The following is a 17,619-nucleotide window of genomic DNA, read 5'->3' as shown; positions in this document are numbered from 1 at the left end:
TTTTAAGGACAGAAACTGCTAATTAACTACATGGACCCTTATGGGGGCCGCTCAACTGATAATAACTCCCCCAGTGGCTTTCGTGTCTCATTCCCCTGCCCTTCCAGCCGTGGCTGATTTACCCACGGGTAGCGACACCTCACTGGTGGGGCAAAAGGCTCTTTTCCCCAGACTATGAAACTCGGACGGGAGTCCCGTGGAGCCACATTCCAGGACAGTGTGTCCCCGGGGAGCTGCTGGAGGCTGAGGCTTAGTTGTTGGGCTGGGCTCTGGGTCCTGAGAACCACCCCGAAGTCCTCTTGGAGTTTCACTGTGTGATTAAGATTCCCGGGGTAGCCCTGGCAGCCGGCCTCCCAAGTGGTCTTGGCCAACAAAACAGGCTCTTGTTCTGAAAAGGACTTCTAAGGAAGAAGGTCTCGTGATCAATTTGATTCCTTTGATTTAAACGATTGTCACTGGTCAGTGGGTGCCACAGAGCAGGCTTCAGTGGGAGTGCTCCCCAGAGTCTGAGTGAGCAGGACGGAACAGCCTCCCACCGCACAAGAGCACCACAGGCCCTGAGTGCAGACAGCACCCACACTGCGGGACCCTCTCCAGGCATGGGTGCTCTGACTCAAGGTTTGTCCTGCTGCGATGCCCGCATAGACCCACCTGGATACTGCTTTTCAGGGAAGCCTCTGGGTGTGGTGCCGAGCGCTGGTCCTGGGAGGGTGAGAAGCTGGCCTCCCACTCCTGTTTCAGGCCTGTCTTGTTCCCCTGGGGTTGGTTGGAGATGGAGGAGAGGAAGGAGGAGCTAGCTGTCTCGGAGTTTACTACGTGCCACAGGCCACGCTAAGCTTGTCCACCTATTTCTGATTTAACGGGCGGTGGTCCTAATGGAACCCCGGCTACAGGTAGAAGAGAGACACAGCCCCTTGCTTGGTACCACCAGCTGGGAAGGGATGGGTGCAGCCTGGATGCCCGTCCCGGCCGCTGGGACTCTAACAGTCTGAGCACTGGGCGGGTACTTCTCAAGAGATTATGGAAAAAGAAAGAAAGGTGAGGGAGAGGCAAGCACTCCTCACCCCCAAACACACCAAACAAGGAAAGGAATCAGCCTCTCAAAAGTTCTTGCAAACATTTAGCCTTGTACATCTTGGTAAATTTCCATGCTGTTTCTGGAGCATGGAGGGGCGCCCTGTATCCATATGCTTGATGCAAAGGTATTAAACCCAAGATTAGGAGGCCATTAACTATTTTTTTAAGATTTATTTATTTCTTTGAGAGAGAGAGAATGACAGAGAGCATGAGCGATGGGGAGGGGCAGAGGGAGGGGGAGAAGCAGACTCCCCGCTGAGCAGGGAGTCCAATGTGGGGCTCGATCCCAGGACCCCAGGGATCACGACCTGAGCCAAAGGCAGACATTTAACTGACCAAGCCACCCAGATGCCCCAAGAGGAGGCCATCAACTATTGGCCAAATATAAAAGTAGAAAGGGATCCACAGACAAAGCTTTTAAAATACTGATGCCTGGTCCTGTCTCTGGAGAACCTGGTAACTGATCCTGGTTGCAACCTAATGTGCAGAGTTTTGAAAGCCCCCCAGCCCTGCATCTGTGAGCATACCCGGCACCCAGAGTGTGGTTGCTAATACCCTTCTGCAGTAAAAAGAACCAGGGGTCTGTGGCGAAGCGGTCAGTTGCAGAACGGGGGCAAGGAATAGGAGACGGGAGCATCTTGTGGTGCCAGAAAGGAAGCAAGTGCTAGCACACAATCCAAACCCATCATGCCACCATGATGGAGACACGTCCAGAGGACACGGGAGCCACGGAAGGAGCCCTCTTGGCCACCACACTTGAGCAACATGGGTGACGCCGTGTTGGAATGTAACTTAAAATCTAAACCAAGTCCATGTTGCTTTAAATAAATGATAGAATCAATAAATGAAGGAGAAGAGATAAATCTTCTCTGCAGAATTTCGAATAGTGTGTGTGGAGCTTCCACCCTTGAGGAGATGCTCCTTAACCACGGCGGGCTGCTGCTCGGGGCTCCCCCCCCACGGACAGGACGGAAACGGGGAGAAGCACAAGCCGACGGCGGAGAGCCCCGACAGACGCCGCTCTGTCCAGGTGAACACTTTCGCGTCGACAATCGTAAGTCCTCTGACAGCCTGAGCCCGAGAGGATGTCTGTGGCCTTCTCTCCTGAACCCATAAATGCAGTCTGTCTCAGCCCACAGGCTTGATGGCTTGCGAATAGCAAACAAGTATTGCTCACGGTTCTGGAGCCTGGAAATCCAAGATCCAGGGGCCCGCGTGGTCCGGCGAGGGCCCCCTCCTCTGGTGTGCAGACAGTTGACTCCTCGCTGTGTCCCCGCCTGGTGGGGAAAGGAGCTAGCTCACTCCATGCCTTTTCTTACAAGGGCACCAATCCCATTCTCTACCCTCACGATCTGATCACCTTCCAAACAAGACCACTCCGGGGATTAGATTACGGCATATGAATCTGGGGGAGACATGCCGTCCATAACATTACCCATAGGAGGAACATCAGACTCAAACTGAGAGACATTCTACAAAATACGTGACAGGTCTTCCTCAAAACTGTCAAGGTCATTAATCGCCAGGAAACCTGAGAACCTGTCTCAGCCAAGAGGAGCCGAAGGAGACGATCCTGGAACAGAAAAGGGGAAAGCTAAGAAAATCTGAATAATCTATAGACTTCTTTGGTTCATAAAAATGCATAGAATGCATAAATATGATATTGGTTCATTATTATCAACAAGTGTAGCCCGGTAACAGAAGACGTTACTAGCAGGGACACTGGGTGGGTGGTATATGGGAATTCTGTTCTGTCTTTGTAATTTTTTCTTTATAAATCCAATTATTCTAAAATTAAAAGTTTATTAGGGAAAAAATGCCGCTCCTGGGGTATCTCACTGTACGGTTCGTCGGGGGGAGGGGGCCCGAGTCAGAGGCTGTGTGCAGTGGCCCCGCCGTGGTGAGAATGAGAGGGGCTTGGTGAGGCCCCTTTGCGAGGCATTTCTTAACCAGGATGGAAAGTAATCCACGTGGGAGGACTGGAAGGCTGTGTGAGGACGCCGGAGAAGGGAGACCAGCCTGGTCACTCGGGCTCAGCAGTCCCTCCTCCACCCCACTCCGTGGGCCCCCAGGTAAAGTTTCCTTTACACAGGAGGGTCCCTGTGCAGGAAAAATGAAAACCCAGTCCCTCTCTGCCTTTCAAGAAGAGACTTTGCAGAAGAGACTTTGCAGATGGGTAGTCCTGCCCCTAAGAGGCTGTCTGCACACGGTTGAAACTCAGGGCTCTGTCCCTCACTCCCACTGCATGGTGCTGGGCTCGTGGAGCCTGTAAGGCTGCCCTGGGGAGGTAGGGAGCTGCCCGAGGCCGCCCCAGACTGGGATGGGGGCGCTGGGGCCCTCAGGGAGCCTCCCTTGCTCCTCCCGACCCTCAGCCTCCTCCTCCCAGATGTCCCTTGGCCATGGAGGCGGCCTGGTGGGCAGCTCCCCGAAGACCGAGATGGGCCTAGGAAAGGACATCCTTTCCAATCCGAGCCAGCCCCTGGGGTCTTTGTTTGGGGCCAGGGTTTCGCCTTTCAGTGGTCTTTGTCTGCAAACAATCTGCTGTACCTCGAGTGAGCTATTGCCAGGGTCCAGGCAGACCCTTCCCCTCCTCAGCGAGTCCCACTGGGGCCCCTCAGGAGCGGACAGACACCACGGGCCCCTGACCGGTCGTCTGCCTCCCACCCCCACCGAGATGGAGTCTGGAGTCGGGTGTCGGGAAACTTGTGTAGAGGACGCACAGACTTGTTGCTAGGAAACCACAGGGAGCAACCTTTGTGATCTCACATATGCTTAACATAATAATAAATAATGGTTAACACGATAATAAATAAACAAGTAACAATAATTATAACACGCCCCAAGCCTGTTGTTTCTCCAAAATTAATTTATGATGAATTACGACTCAAATTCCTTGGAACACGTGCATGGGGAGAGGAGAGGGGCTTATTTTATTCGCCATCAGGCTCAGAAGGGGGTTAAAAACGGCCTCTCCCTGACACAGACCTCTTCCTGGGCCTTCGGGGACCCACGGGAGGCACCCGGAAAGGGCCGCTGTCCTCACCGTTGCCCTCACACCTCCTCTCCCCTGCCTGGTACAGTTAAGTTTTTTAGATACTTTACTTGCATTTCTAATTCAGTTATTCTTCTGAAATTTATTCAAAGGATTTATGCTTATGAAATTATAATATAATGCTGCCTATATGCCAATGAGCTAGAGGCAAAGAAAATAATTTTCTTCAATTTACAGTTATGAGGCTGGAGGAAAATGATGCCTTCTTATCACCTCTTTCTCTCTGTGTGTCTTGGTATTTTTTTAAGTCTTCAGAAGGCAGGAGCTGATGATGAATCCTTAAGCAGATCACACCGATAATTGTATTACGGAACTGTCAGCTCCGTGCACGCTGCCCACCGCCCGTCGCCAGTCGCTCCAGCCGTGGGTGTCACCCCTTCTCATCTCAGAAACTCAGCCCTGGTAACGCCAACTCGCCGGGGATGTTGTTAAATCGTCTGAGAGGATTATTAGATCGAAGGGAAATTTACGGATGACACTTTGTAACAATTAATCAGGAGCTGTTGATAAAGTTAAGTTGGTTCCTTTGTTCCTATACCCTCCCCAAAATATCTCTGCGCGTCCGTATGTGTGTGGGTAGACATAGAACCGTAATAACATGCAGCCCTTGCTCCGATTGTCAAATGGCTCATTTTGTCACTGTTTGATTAATGGACCCTTTGGAGTCCCCAAAAAGTCCTAGTAATACAAATAAAAAGAATCATAAATATTGAATAAGCTCGCAGCACAGTTAACCTTGACTACATTTTGGGACATTCTTGGAGAAAGTTTGCTATACAGAAAATAAATTGCTGTGGGGATTAAAAAAATATGCGTGCTCACACCAAATTGGAGATTTTGGAGAATGTCACCTCTCTCACCTTGTCACTCTTATTAATCTGGTGTGATTAATTAGTTTAGTTAGCTTTACAGTCGGGCCAGCAAGTGCCGGGCGGCTGACGTTCCTACCCAGGGGCCCGAGCCCAGCCCACCAAAGGGATTCAGTGGGGTGAGGAGGGGCTGGAGCTAACGGGGACAGTGCTGTCACCCCATGTGGCACCAGACTGTGGGGTGCACACGGGCCATTTCAGATGTCATTTATGGGCAAGAGCCTGGGGTGGGGCTGGGGGCTCTCGGTTGCTTTGGCAAAGGCCCTCCGCATGTGGGTTCTTCTACTGAAAATGCTAGCTTTTCTCAGACCGAAGTCCACACTCGCTAGCCAAAGCCTTTGAGACATCCCCTTACGTCCCAATCGCAGATTGGAGCGGTCGGTTGACCCAGCACACGGATTCGAGCTAAGCTATGACAATTGGCAGGGTTTTCTCCAGCTCTAGCCCACGCTGAAGAGCTGGGTGGGGGCGGGGGCCTGGAGCTCCCTCCGCGCGTGTGAGCTGCGTGCCCACGGGCGCATATGTGCCTGCCCCGTTTTCTCACCTGTAGACTGGGTGTTCCCACCTCACAGGATGGTTATAAGGATGAAATGAAACAATCAAAGGGGAAAAAACAGAACAAAACATGGCATATTGTCCAGTATGTAAGAAATACTCTGTTTTGAGTAGAATAGTGTCCCCCAAAAGATGTGTTGGTGTCTTCACCCCTGGTGCCTGTGGATGTGACCTTATTAGGTCTTGGCTGATGTAACTGAGTCGGAATGAGGTCGTCATGGAGTAGGACCAGTGTCCTCCTAAGGAGAGAGAAATGTGGGCACAGACACCCAGGAGAAGCCATGTGGCCACAGAGGCGAGATTGGAGTGACAAATCTCTAACCCAAGGAATGGCAAGGTTGGCCAGGAACCTCCAGAAGCTGGAAGAGGCCAGAAAGGACCCCCCCACCATCCCAGAGCCTTCAGGGGGAGTGTTGCCCTGCTGACACCTTGATTTTGGGCTTCTTGCCCCCAGGACTGTGAGAGAGTACGTTTCTGTTCTTTTCGCCGTGTTTTGGGTCCTTTCTTTTTTTTTTTTTTTTTTTTTTAGATTTATTTATTTATCTATTAGACAGAGAGAGACAGCCAGTGAGAGAGGGAACACAAGCAGGGGGAGTGGGAGAGGAAGAAGCAGGCTCCCAGTGGAGGAGCCTGATGTGGGGTTCGATCCCGGAACGCCGGGATCACGCCCTGAGCCGAAGGCAGACGCTTAATGAATACGCCACCCAGGCACCCCATGGGTCCTTTCTGATGGTTGCGCTAGGAATCCATCCAGTCTCTCGGTGTCAGCTGTGATTTGGTTTGTGGGGAGCAAGGGCAACTGGGCCAAGGTGTCAGCTAGTTTCTCCGTCCACGCTTCCCCAGGCGGAGTCAGGGTCACGCCAGCTGCCTCCTGCCGCGGGTGAGACCGCAGGGGAGGCCGGGGAGCCCGCAGCCCCGCGTCCTGGGTGAGGCAGCCGTGCCCTGTGTGATTTCGGGGCGCCGTGGCCGCTCCTGAGAGCTAGCACTTGGACTCGGCCTGAGCAACCCCACAGTCCACCCAATGTGTTTTGGATGCAACACTGTCCATGACACAAGGGACAGGAGTTCATTTCACCGTGTTGATTTATGCTGCCTTTTCTCAAGTCCATGGCTGTTTTTAAAAAAAGGCAAATTCAGAAGTTAAGAACTCAATCACAGTGACATTACCCCGGAAATGGTCAGCTTCGAGCTAAGGAGCCTCACCTCACATACCAAATATACCACCAGGAAGTTGCAAGTGAAAGCGATTCTGTACGCAAAGCCTTACTTTCCCGTTGACTTTTAACGATAAATCCAACAACTTATTTCCTCCGAAGTAAAAATATTGGCCCCATCACACTAAAAATGACATTCGATTCTGCCCTTGACGGCGTCCCTCTAGAACTGACCGGTTCTGGCAGTTACAGAGCCCTTCACACGCCAGGCCGGGGCTGCGCTAGGATGTCCGTCAGGCCGTTGCACACAGCCGGATGCCAAGTGCAGGCTCTCCCAGCGGGGTGGGATGGAGGATTGCAAGTGCGGGCTCATCAGAATTCCCTCTGTGGGCAGGTCCACACCATGCCAGCGCCCTCAGCAAGGGCACGGGAGTGGGGTTTCTGCTCCTGATTGTGGTCTCCCCAGTGAAGCACCTTGGGGGGAGTCAGTCCCTGAGGCCAGGGGAGCAACGGCCTGGGGAGTCCTCAAGCGCAGCCTCAAGAGTGGGGCTGGTTCAGGGAGGGCGCTGCCCAGGGCGCAGTCAGCGAGGTGAAGGTCGAGGCTGCGGGGGAGTCTGCCTGTGTGGTCGCAGCAGCTGGTAGGGTCAGAAGTCGGGGTGCGGGAGGCAGGGAGAGGATGGGTGGACATTCAGCACAGACATTTCCAGGAAGCCACCGGGGAGGAAAGGGACACGGAGGCCAGAGGCCACGGGCCACAAGTGTGACTGTGTGTGTGTGTGCAGGTCCCACTCCAGGCCACCGGGGCCCAGGCGCCCTCTCTTACCTGGACGGTGCAGTCCTGGCACGTGGTGACCGCAGCGTTTGCTCAGACGAGTGACTTGCTGAGCGGCAGGACCAGGCACATTTCCGTGTTGGGAGGGAAAGCCAGCGGCAAGGGACAGAGGTCCACCTAGGGATGAGCTCCATCCTGGAGGAGAGGGAGCAGGGGTGTTGAGGCGGCACCTCCCAGATGCCCCTGACGCCGTCTGGCGCAGGGCAGGGTGATGGGAGGCACATGCAGGAGGCCGCGAAGCGCGGGACGGGCTGAGCCCGGTGGCCTGAAGGTAGCCGGGGAAGGGGGGTGACAGCCGTGCAGGAGGAGTTGACAGGGAGCAGCAAACAGTGAGGCCGGCAGGCAAAGGAGGGGAGCAGGGAGCATCCCGGACGCGCAGTCCAGCGCTCTGATCTAATGAAGGCGTGTTGACAGGGACATCGTGTCACCCATGCCGGGCGGGGATTGTCCTGGGAAGCGAAGATTGTTGGTGAGTCCCTGACTTGGGTTTTAGAGCTCTCGGGGGTTGGGGGGGATGGTTGGGTGTCCCAGGAGCCTAGGATATTTTACGCATCCCCGAAGGCATGAACTGGTTCGGAAGGGGAATCCGGGAACGACGCTGAGCACACTGGTTTCTCACTTTGTGGTTTTCTGAGCAAAGCCCACACCACACACGAGCACCTATTTAAGAAAATGCTCCAACGTGGGTCTCTGTCCATATTCAGAAGTTAGCGGTCGGTGTGGCAACAGATAAACCCAGCATCGTGCGGCTTAGCACACGAACGTTCTTTTCTCACACTGGAGGTAAGAGAAGGGCACTACCGCTCCGTGCCTTGCTCCGGTCACTCCGGGTCTCAGGCTTCCAGGCTCTCTGACGGGTGGGGAGCCCGGGCGCTGGGGGAGAGGAAGGGTCTTCATTAGCCTGACCCAGAAGTGGCCCCAGCCCTCCTGCTCCCAAGCCGTTGGCCCAAACTCAGCCCCACAGCCACCGCTAGCCACAGAGGGCCGTGTTCCTAACTAGGGGAGGAGACAGATGGGCGAGTAGCTCTTGCCACGTGGACTTTCGGCGCCCCTCCAGGGCTAGAATAAGTAAAATAACAGGTGTTTTTGAAATTGGAGCCTTTTAGCTGGTTGCTTGAATTTATGGATTGATCCGACCAACGCCTGTGACAAAACATGGTGAGTTGCTCAGATTTAAACATGTGCAGGTTAATCGGCCCCAAACAAAGGCGATCCACAGCCGTAAATTCATGAAGAAATGTCATTCGGAACTCGAGCTGCACAGCAGCGAGCGCGGACACACTTCAGGACCTGAACCTGGGACTTTTTACAGTTTCCAGCAGAACTAATTTCCAGCCCATTTATGGTCATGTGTTCTGAATGCACAAAACACTCTCTTCACCCTTGTCTTTTCACTAAACAAACGGTGGGGTTTTAGGGTGTATTCCGTACTGGTAACAAAGTGTGATACTCTGGCTGGTTTTCCGAGGGGGATATTCTCATTTCTAAGTGTCACTTCCTTCTTTTCGAGGTGAGCGCATTTCCATCTGTGTCAGGCACCCCCACGTGGGAGGGGGCCTTCTGCTTTCCCAGACTCTCAGTGTGTCATTTGGAACATGGTCGGGGCTGTAGGTGCTGGCAAAGGAGGCTGGGGATTTTCAGCCTTACCCCCAAATAAGGTGCTGAAGTCCTGCTGATGTTCTTAGGCACAAGGTGGGGAGGGTGGTCTCTTCGGGGTAACAGGGTCGCTGCTCAGTGGCAGCTGCGTGGCCCCACCACGGGATTTGTGGTTCCCTGAAAGACCCTCCCCTCTAGGACAGGGTGGCCCCACACCTCATCACTGATGCCACACGGGGCCGTAAGAAGACTCGAAGCCATGTCACACGCATTTATTAAAGTAGAAACGGCTAAATGGCTCTCTTTTTATAAAACACATGATTATTAAAGAAAATTTAGAGAATACAGAAAGGCATACAAAGTAGTTCTGTATTTCTGCCACTGCTATTGTGAAGTAACTATTGTTAACACTTTAGACCATTTCCTTCCAGGCTTTTTTTCTTTTTTTTTTTTTTTAAAGATTTTATTTATTTATTTAATGGAGAGAGACAGCCAGCGAGAGAGGGAACACAGCAGGGGGAGTGGGAGAGGAAGAAGCAGGCTCCCAGCAGAGGAGCCTGATGTGGGGCTCGATCCCATAACGCCGGGATCACGCCCTGAGCTGAAGGCAGACGCCCAACGACTGAGCCACCCAGGCGCCCCCCAGGCTTTTTTTCAGTACATATATGATTTACAAACATCCGTGTCACACTGACGCACTGCTCTATAACCCGACATTTTTTACCCAATAATGCATCATGAAATTTCTTTAATGATTTATAACGGGCACACTACATACCCTCACAGAGATACATACTGTAGTTTCTCTGCTATGAACTACATGGTGACAGAAAGCTTGTACACAAATATTTGGTTATTTCTCCTGCATAGATTTCTACAGATGGCATCTGCGTGTTGAAGGCTGTAAATGTAGTGTGCAGAACATTGTCACCTGCTGCCCAAACGCCTGCAGGATTTGGATCCCCCCACCCCGCCCCCCTCCGACAGTCAGAGCAATGTCTTTAAAGAAGACAAAGGTTCCCTCCACTTGGCCAGTCTTGGGTCAGAATGTTCAACAGACAAACTGTGTGTGATCCGAGCATTTGTTAAGAAGTCACAGAAACTTATGGCACACAGGAGATACTTGAAGAAACTATGAACTTTCCCTAGGTCAATAAGACAACAGCAATGCATGATTTTTCCAGGTTGTTAGCATGTGGGCAGGTGGGAGAGAGCAAAGGAAAGCGAAATGAAGACACGTGGAAAACCCGGTGTCCACGTCCTAAGAGCAGGGGTGAGTGTCCCCTCACACATGGAGGACACAGAGGGTCAGGCTGGAACAGGTGCTGGAAATCACTTCTCAGGTAAGACAAATGAAGCTCAGAGAGGTTGAAGCCTCACCCAACATCATTCGTCCAGCTAGGACTCGCGCCCCAAGTGTGAGGCAAGTGCCCTCTCTTTCTCTACAATCAGTACCTCCCCGTACGTGCACCAGGCCCAACAGCGGTTAGAAACGTGAAACTCCTGTTAGCTTAACACATGATTTTGCCAGAGGATTCAAGATTTTTATTAAATTGAATGATTTTAAATATTTTTTTAAAGATTTTACTTATTTAGTGCGCATGCGCTTGCGTAAGCCGGTGGGGGGGGGAGGGAGAAGCTGGCTCCCCGCTGAGCATGGAGCCCGATGTGGGGCTCAATCCCAGGACCCTGAGGTCATGACCTGAGCTGAAGACAGACACTTCACCGACGGAGCTACCCAGGTGCCCTAAATTGAATGATTTTAAAATAAATATATTGGATTCTTTGGTGTGATGGAGACCGAGATCAGGACACTGCCAATGCCTCAACCCTAAATCCGTTGTCTTTGGAATTTGGCCTACAGATGACTGATGTAGTAGCCACGGTCTACGTGGTTAGACGACACAGTGCATCAAGGACACGCACTCCGAAGCCACCTGCCGTCTCCGAGCTGCGTCACTTCGTGCTGGTTACTTACCTTCCTCAGTTTCTCATCTATAAAACGAGCATAATGTGAGTACCTGCCTCATGTAGGGTTTGGGGGGAGTAATGAGCTTCGGCGGAGCATTAGTAAAATGCTAAACGCAACGTCTAGCACATGGTAAGTGCTGTTTGAGACACTATGAACCATTGTGGCACAATGTCAGAAAGAGCCCACTTGCGTGATAACCTCTTCAAATCACTTGCTGGAGACAAGGTCATGTTCTCTGTGTTCTACGCATGGCACTAAACAGACACTCAGTAGATGTCTGTTGAGTGAATGGATGGGTCGATGACAAATGGGTAAGCGCCTCCGTTGTCCCCACTTAGCCCATCTCTGCAGGTTTCCCCCTATGGCCAGAACTTCAAAGGGACACCACTGATGTCATGTAGCACAATTATAGGCATCCCCATCCACTGGACGCCTTCTAAGGACCCAGTGCTTCATATATGAGTTGATACTCGTTATTTGCAGATTCCATATTTGTGAATTTTCCTTCTCACTAAAATTTATTCATAACTCCCAAATCAGTACTCACGGTGCTTCCATGATCATTCACGGATATGTGCAGAGCGCCAAAAAAATGTGAGGCACACAATGCCAGGTGAGGTCCAACCCCGCCTTCTTGTTTCAGCTCTCATCCTACAAACATGTGTCCTTTTCCCCGTCTACTAAGTGTCACGTTCTCATTTCTATGCTTCTTGTTGATGACTTCACAGTTCAAAATGATGCCCGAGCGTCGTGCTGAAATGCTGTCCCGTCCTCTGTAAAGTAAGACTGTGATGTGCCTTAGGGAGAAAATATGTGTATCAGATCAGCTTCATTCAGGCTGAGTGGTGTTGCTGCTGGCCATGAGATCAGTGTTAATGAATCAAAAATATATATGAAATAAGGTGTTTTTAAGCAGAAACACATCAAATAAGGTTCTGTGCAGATTGGTTGATGAAGGTTGTAACCAGAGACTTGCAGGAACATAACCTTGCATTTTCCACTAGGAGCAATGGTTCTGTGTTTGCTAACTCAGTGTTTAAGTGACTTCTTAGAGCGTAACTCTCTTGAATAATGAGAACTGACTCTGATTCCTCATTCTCAGAATGACCCTGTGGACACTGTCCCCAGGGGGACACAGACAAGATGTCTAATGGTCAGTACTGGGTAACAGTCAGGTTCTGAACCTACCTCTGTGGGTCTCCAAACCCATACATTTCCCAATGCGCCATGCCTCCAGCTCCAGCCAGAATCGTGGTGCATCAAGCTTGCTCTCACCCCTTCTCTGCTCTTCCTTTCTCTTGCCTGTCCCATGTTTGGACATTTCCCAGGAAGCAGGCACAAGCTCCGTCACTCAAGGCCTCTGTCTTCTGGATGCCCAGACCATGCCTTGCTTGGGATGGGTTCCCTTGAGGATGACAGCCTGATGTTCTCACGTCAGGTGCAGTTAGCACCACTGATTCTTGTTTCCACTTTCATGTCTCTGGAATGTGGATGCATTTTGCCATCAGTGACACAGTGCTTCAGGCCATCTGTGATATGTAGCTGTGGTTCACACATGCTTGAACTTGGGTCTTCTTCCTGGCACGCGACTGGACCGCCGCAAACCCCCAACGTTAGTAAAAAAATATTAAGAACCATTCCGGGAAGGAATGGGTTGTAACTGTGAAAATCATCCCTTGACACCTGATAAGATCAAGTAAACTCAGAGAATGTTCATGGTTGGGAGAAATTTCTGGAGTCAGAAATTTCCATTTTCCATCTCTTTGACCCTCTGTGATACATTTTGAGCAATTTCCTCTCTATATTCCAACTCATGCATTCTCTCTTCAGGTGTATCTAATCGGCAGTTAAACCATTAATTAAATTGTTAATTTCAGTTCTATTTTTTAAAAATTTCCTGAAATTATATCCATTCTTTTTCAAATATTCAAGGTGGTTTTAATATTTTTCTTGAAATTCATTTCTTAAATGTAGTAAGCATTGTTAAAGCATTGTTATTTTATAATCCATACTTGCTAATTCCTTTTATGTCCGTCTCCATGTTCTTTTCCTTCTGCTGTTTCTGGCTCATGGCCAGAAATTGTGATTTTTCCTTATTATCAAGTATTTCTAACTGTGATCTGATCCGTTTCCTTCTGGGAATTCTTTGAGATTTAAGATGAAGACGCTCTCCTTCAGAGAGAATGTATGTTTTCCTCTGCCAGGCACTTTGGGATCCATGATGCACTGAATTCATGGGTGTGAAGTTTTTGTTTTTGTTTTTCTTTTGGACTAACTGGATCATGTGAATTTGAACTACAAATCCAGACAAGGATCGGCTTGTAGTTAACAGTGCTCTGGGACTTTTAGTCCTTTTCCTCTCCTATTCTCAGCACCACAGCTCCTCACCGCAATGGCCCTGCACTTTATCTTCGGTCCCAAGAACTTTGAAAGCTGGGGGACTGAAACTCCAGGACCCCTTGTTAGCAATTGGTTTTCATAGTTGAAGTGGCTGCAGTGTTCCACGTCCTTCTGTGTTTCTACTTCCTCTTGAATTTTGGCCTAGTAATTTTTTTTTCTTACCATTTCGTCAGCTTCTCACAATTTTTAAGATTTTTATAATTTTATAGGACCTATTCAGGGGTTCGTAGTGGGAGGGGTGGTGCCAATGCCTATGTTATCAGGACCCAAAGTCCCACTCACCTCCTTTCTAGGGCTGTCTGGGTGGCCTCTTGCTGCCCGGGGTTGCCAGCTGCTATGCTCCAGGCTGTCACCATTCTAGTCTCGGGAAATATCTGTGTCCCTTATGTCCATTGAGCTTCACATTATCGTAGGATACTAAGTTGGATGGGGTCTTGCTGGTCATCTAGGGCAATGGTTTGCAAGCATGACCTCCCATCAGCACGTATATGAATGTGATACTGGGTTGAAGTGTAGCTTCTGGGGTCAACTGGCTCGCCCCAAACTTGGCTTCACCACTTACCGTGTCACGGTGGGCAAGTGACTCAGCCTCTCTGCGCCTACCTACTTCTTCTGGAAAGCAGACACAAATTAGGAATCACCTAAACAGTTTGATTTGAGAATAAAAAGTGAACCCAATGCCTCGCCCCAGCATTCAGCGATTGTAATTTCTGTCAGCACTCTCATCATCAGATTACCCAGGGGCTCCATCGGTACCCAGGCAGCCAGGCCCTCTAGGTCCCTCAGACCTGCAGAGCGAGGATCTGACAGGGGCCTTACAGAGGATGCCCCACTACCTCCACGGAACCGTTGGGCCCCCAGCACACTGTGGTTCTGCCCGTGCAGCCCAGGCCCTCCTTTGCTGCTGCCCAGCCCAAGCAGCTTGCCCAGGTGCAGGGGGCGGGCAGGGCTAGACTAGCACTTGGGCCCTTAATCCCACTGTGGCCCTGGGGGGTCCTTCCCACCCCCTCACTTGACTGAAATGTCTCCTGCTTTCCTCAGGGCTCCCACTTCGCCAGGTGATGATGGGTGCTAACAAGCCAAGTGCCTATGATGTCCTCCAGGGAGCTGGTCGTCCAAGAGCTAAAATAACGCCTCTGCGTGAGGACAGACCTGTGCTTGGGACCCACACTGGCCAGGGCTGTGCTCCCACGGCACTGCACACGCCTCTGCGTGAGGACAGACCTGTGCTTGGGACCCACACTGGCCAGGGCTGTGCTCCCACGGCACTGCACACGTGGACGGCGAGAGCCAACAGGGGCCACGTGTCTTGTCCGTTACGTACTCCACGGTGAACAACGGCTTCTAGACGTCTCTGGGCGGGCTGTTGGGGACGCGTCTTGTGTGGCATGCGGCAGGGAAATTCAAATGTTACAAAAGCAATCCAGTGCTAGCTCCCCTGGGGTTTGCAGTCGGGGGACAGAGACCACGTTTTGTGGCCGGCGGCTGCTCGGGTTAGTATACAGTGCATGGCGCACAGTGGGGTGAGCACACCGAAGGCTCTCCGAGTGTCCGTGGCGTCATTTCCGGCCCTGCAGCAGAAACAGGTTCTGCACCCCTGGCTTCTCTTGGTGCTGCCGGGCCTTTGCCCCTGGAGGGCTGGAGGAGCCCCATTACGGATCCCGCGGGAGCTGAGGCTGGGCCGTCATGCCCCGTGTCCCCCACCCCCTCGATGACGTGGGCGAGCAGGGGCTTGGTTCCTTGAGGGACTGTGCCAGGTTGTTGAAAGCACTGGGTTTCTCACGGCTGCTCTAGGGCTGAATCCAATATAAAGTACATGTTCCTGTTCGTTGCCATTTATGTGTTAGTTATCATTAACAGCCATTATAATTTTTTCCCAGTGGCAATTACATTGATATTACTATATCTAAATCAAAGAGGACATTACAGCAATTACTGTCATAAGTTGATTGGGAACCACCTAATTTTTAAGTGACACTATTTTCTTAGCACGATAATTTTCCCTCGCAATAAATAATATACCAGGAGAATTGTGCAAGCAAAAAGTGCCATTTTACACGACTTTTTTTTTTTAACAAACAGAGAATGTACCTACAGTTTCTCTTTTGTGTAAGAATAACAAAATTAAGATCTGAATCCTTGGGTTGGGGAATGTGTTGGATGTTGAACCCTGCGGCTGATTGCACGGGGATGAGCAGAGAATGAGCTTTTCTTGTGCTTTCCATCTTTTCCTAGAGCAGGAGGAGAAGGAAGGATGGAAGGAAGTGGGGGAGGGAGGAAGAAGGAAGGAAGGAAGGAAGGAAGGAAGGAAGGAAGGAAGGAAGGAAGGAAGGAAGGAAGGGAGGGGCAGGAAGAGAGAGGCTGACCCTTGCCCAGCTCTCTCCTGTCTGGGGCAGAGCAGTCCACGTCCCGGGGCCACAGGCCAGATCTCCACAGGTGGCTTGTGATCTGGGGGGTTGCTATTCCCAAGATGAGTTCAGGAGTTGGGGCAGTCACCGCAGCTCCCAGACCTCACCAGGCACCAGGAAGCAGCAAGGGGCAGCCTCCGCAGGACCAGATGAGAACCTGCCTGCTATGTCCCATCAGCCAGCCTGAGCCTTCCTTCACCTGTGAGAGATGGACTGGACTCCCCAGTGCAGTGAGTGGTTTCTGTCCATCCTTCTATGAGGACTGGTGTCCCCATGGTTGAGCCTGGAGTGTGGGAGGTGGGGAGGGGCTGGCAGGAGCGGGAAAGGAAATCTAGAGGATTCCAAGCTTCTCCCCTTGTGGGGTCTGGCTGGGGTGTCTCCATGCCGGGCAGGCACCCTGAGGGCAGGAGACAAGCACCTTTCCCTGTGATCCCTGAGACCCCTCCCCTCCAAGGTCCCCTGGTGTCATCACCCACCACCCTGCATCTTCTCCTCCCACCTTTGCCCCTGCACCTGGTGGAATGGATGGAACTCACCTTCTGCTGGCCCTTTCTTCGTGATTCTAGTTAGAAATCTCCTCCCTATCTCCATGTATGCAATGTGCAGCTCAAATGCCCCCCTACTCCATAAAACTGGCCAGAAACAATCCACTTTTCCCCCAGAATACTCTCTGGAACCTTCCCTGATTTTCCAAATCAGACACACCTGGTTTAGCAATAACTCAGCTGTTCTCTAGCTGTGTGGCATTAGGGAATTTACTTCCCTTCTCTGGGCCTCAATTGAATCAGTAAATGGAAGCTAAATCTCTCTTAGTCAATTATCCTACAAATACTTATTGAGCACCTGGTTTGTGTCAGGTCTGGAAAGGCCTTGGGAGCTGCTGGATAAGCCACAGGTCCTGGAGCCAGGCTGCCATGTCCCTACCTGGATGTTTTATTTACTAGTCCTATGACCTCAGGTACGTTTCTGTAGCTCTCTGTGCCTCAGTTTCCTTGTCTGTCAAATGAGGGGGATAGTAACCCTAACTTACAGCGTGGTTATGTAGATTTAAGAAGTTATTATATAAGTAGTTACACCAACGCCTGGCAAACCATAAGTGAGATAGGTCGGATATTTATTATTGATTTAAAACAAATGGTGCCAAGCTTACCGTCTAGAACCCCACCGTCCGACATGACAGTCATGAGCCTCACGGCTAGTGAGTGCTTGAAATGTTCAGAGTTGGAAAAAAAGAATAAAATATCGCAATAGGGGCGCCTGGGTGGCGCAGTCGTTAAGCGTCTGCCTTCGGCTCAGGGCGTGATCCCGGCGTTCTGGGATCGAGTCCCACATCAGGCTCCTCTGCTGGGAGCCTGCTTCTTCCTCTCCCACTCCGCCTGCTGTGTTCCCTCTCTCGCTGGCTGTCTCTGTCAAAAAAAAAAAAAAAATCTTAAAAAAAAATCGCAATAATTTTTATATTGATTACGAGTTGAAATGATAATATTTTAAATCTATTGAGCTAAATAAAACCTATCAGGAAAATTAATTTCGCCCTTTTGAACGTGGCTGTTAGAACATTTTGCATTTGTGGTCCTCATTTTATTTCCGTTGGACCGTGTGGGTCTGAAGCACCTTGTTCTGGGGCTTCGGTGAAATGAATGTCTCGAGCACTGAGCACAGAGCCGGGAGCATAGCAGGTGCTTGTTTGAACACCCTGTCTCTCCC

The 17,619-nt window shown here is 51.0% G+C and overlaps 1 protein-coding gene across 1 annotated transcript in view; it reads left to right on the top strand.

The window, feature by feature from the left end:
- The window catches only part of ZNF407 (zinc finger protein 407), a 530,536-nt gene extending 525,411 nt beyond the window's left edge, over positions 1 to 5,125 (top strand). The window contains exon 10 of the transcript XR_015727572.1: positions 4,378 to 5,125. The gene's annotated coding sequence lies outside the window, so the exon portion shown is untranslated. The remainder of the gene's footprint in view (positions 1 to 4,377) is intronic.
- Positions 5,126 to 17,619: the final 12,494 nt, after the last annotated feature.

The sequence above is a fragment of the Ursus americanus genome, chromosome 19 (genome assembly GCF_024610735.1).
Source record: "Ursus americanus isolate L20-20 chromosome 19, mUrsAme1.1.p, whole genome shotgun sequence".
Lineage (NCBI taxonomy): Eukaryota > Metazoa > Chordata > Mammalia > Carnivora > Ursidae > Ursus > Ursus americanus.
Note: the sequence above shows the minus strand (reverse complement) of the source record. Positions and strands in the feature narration are given on the sequence as shown.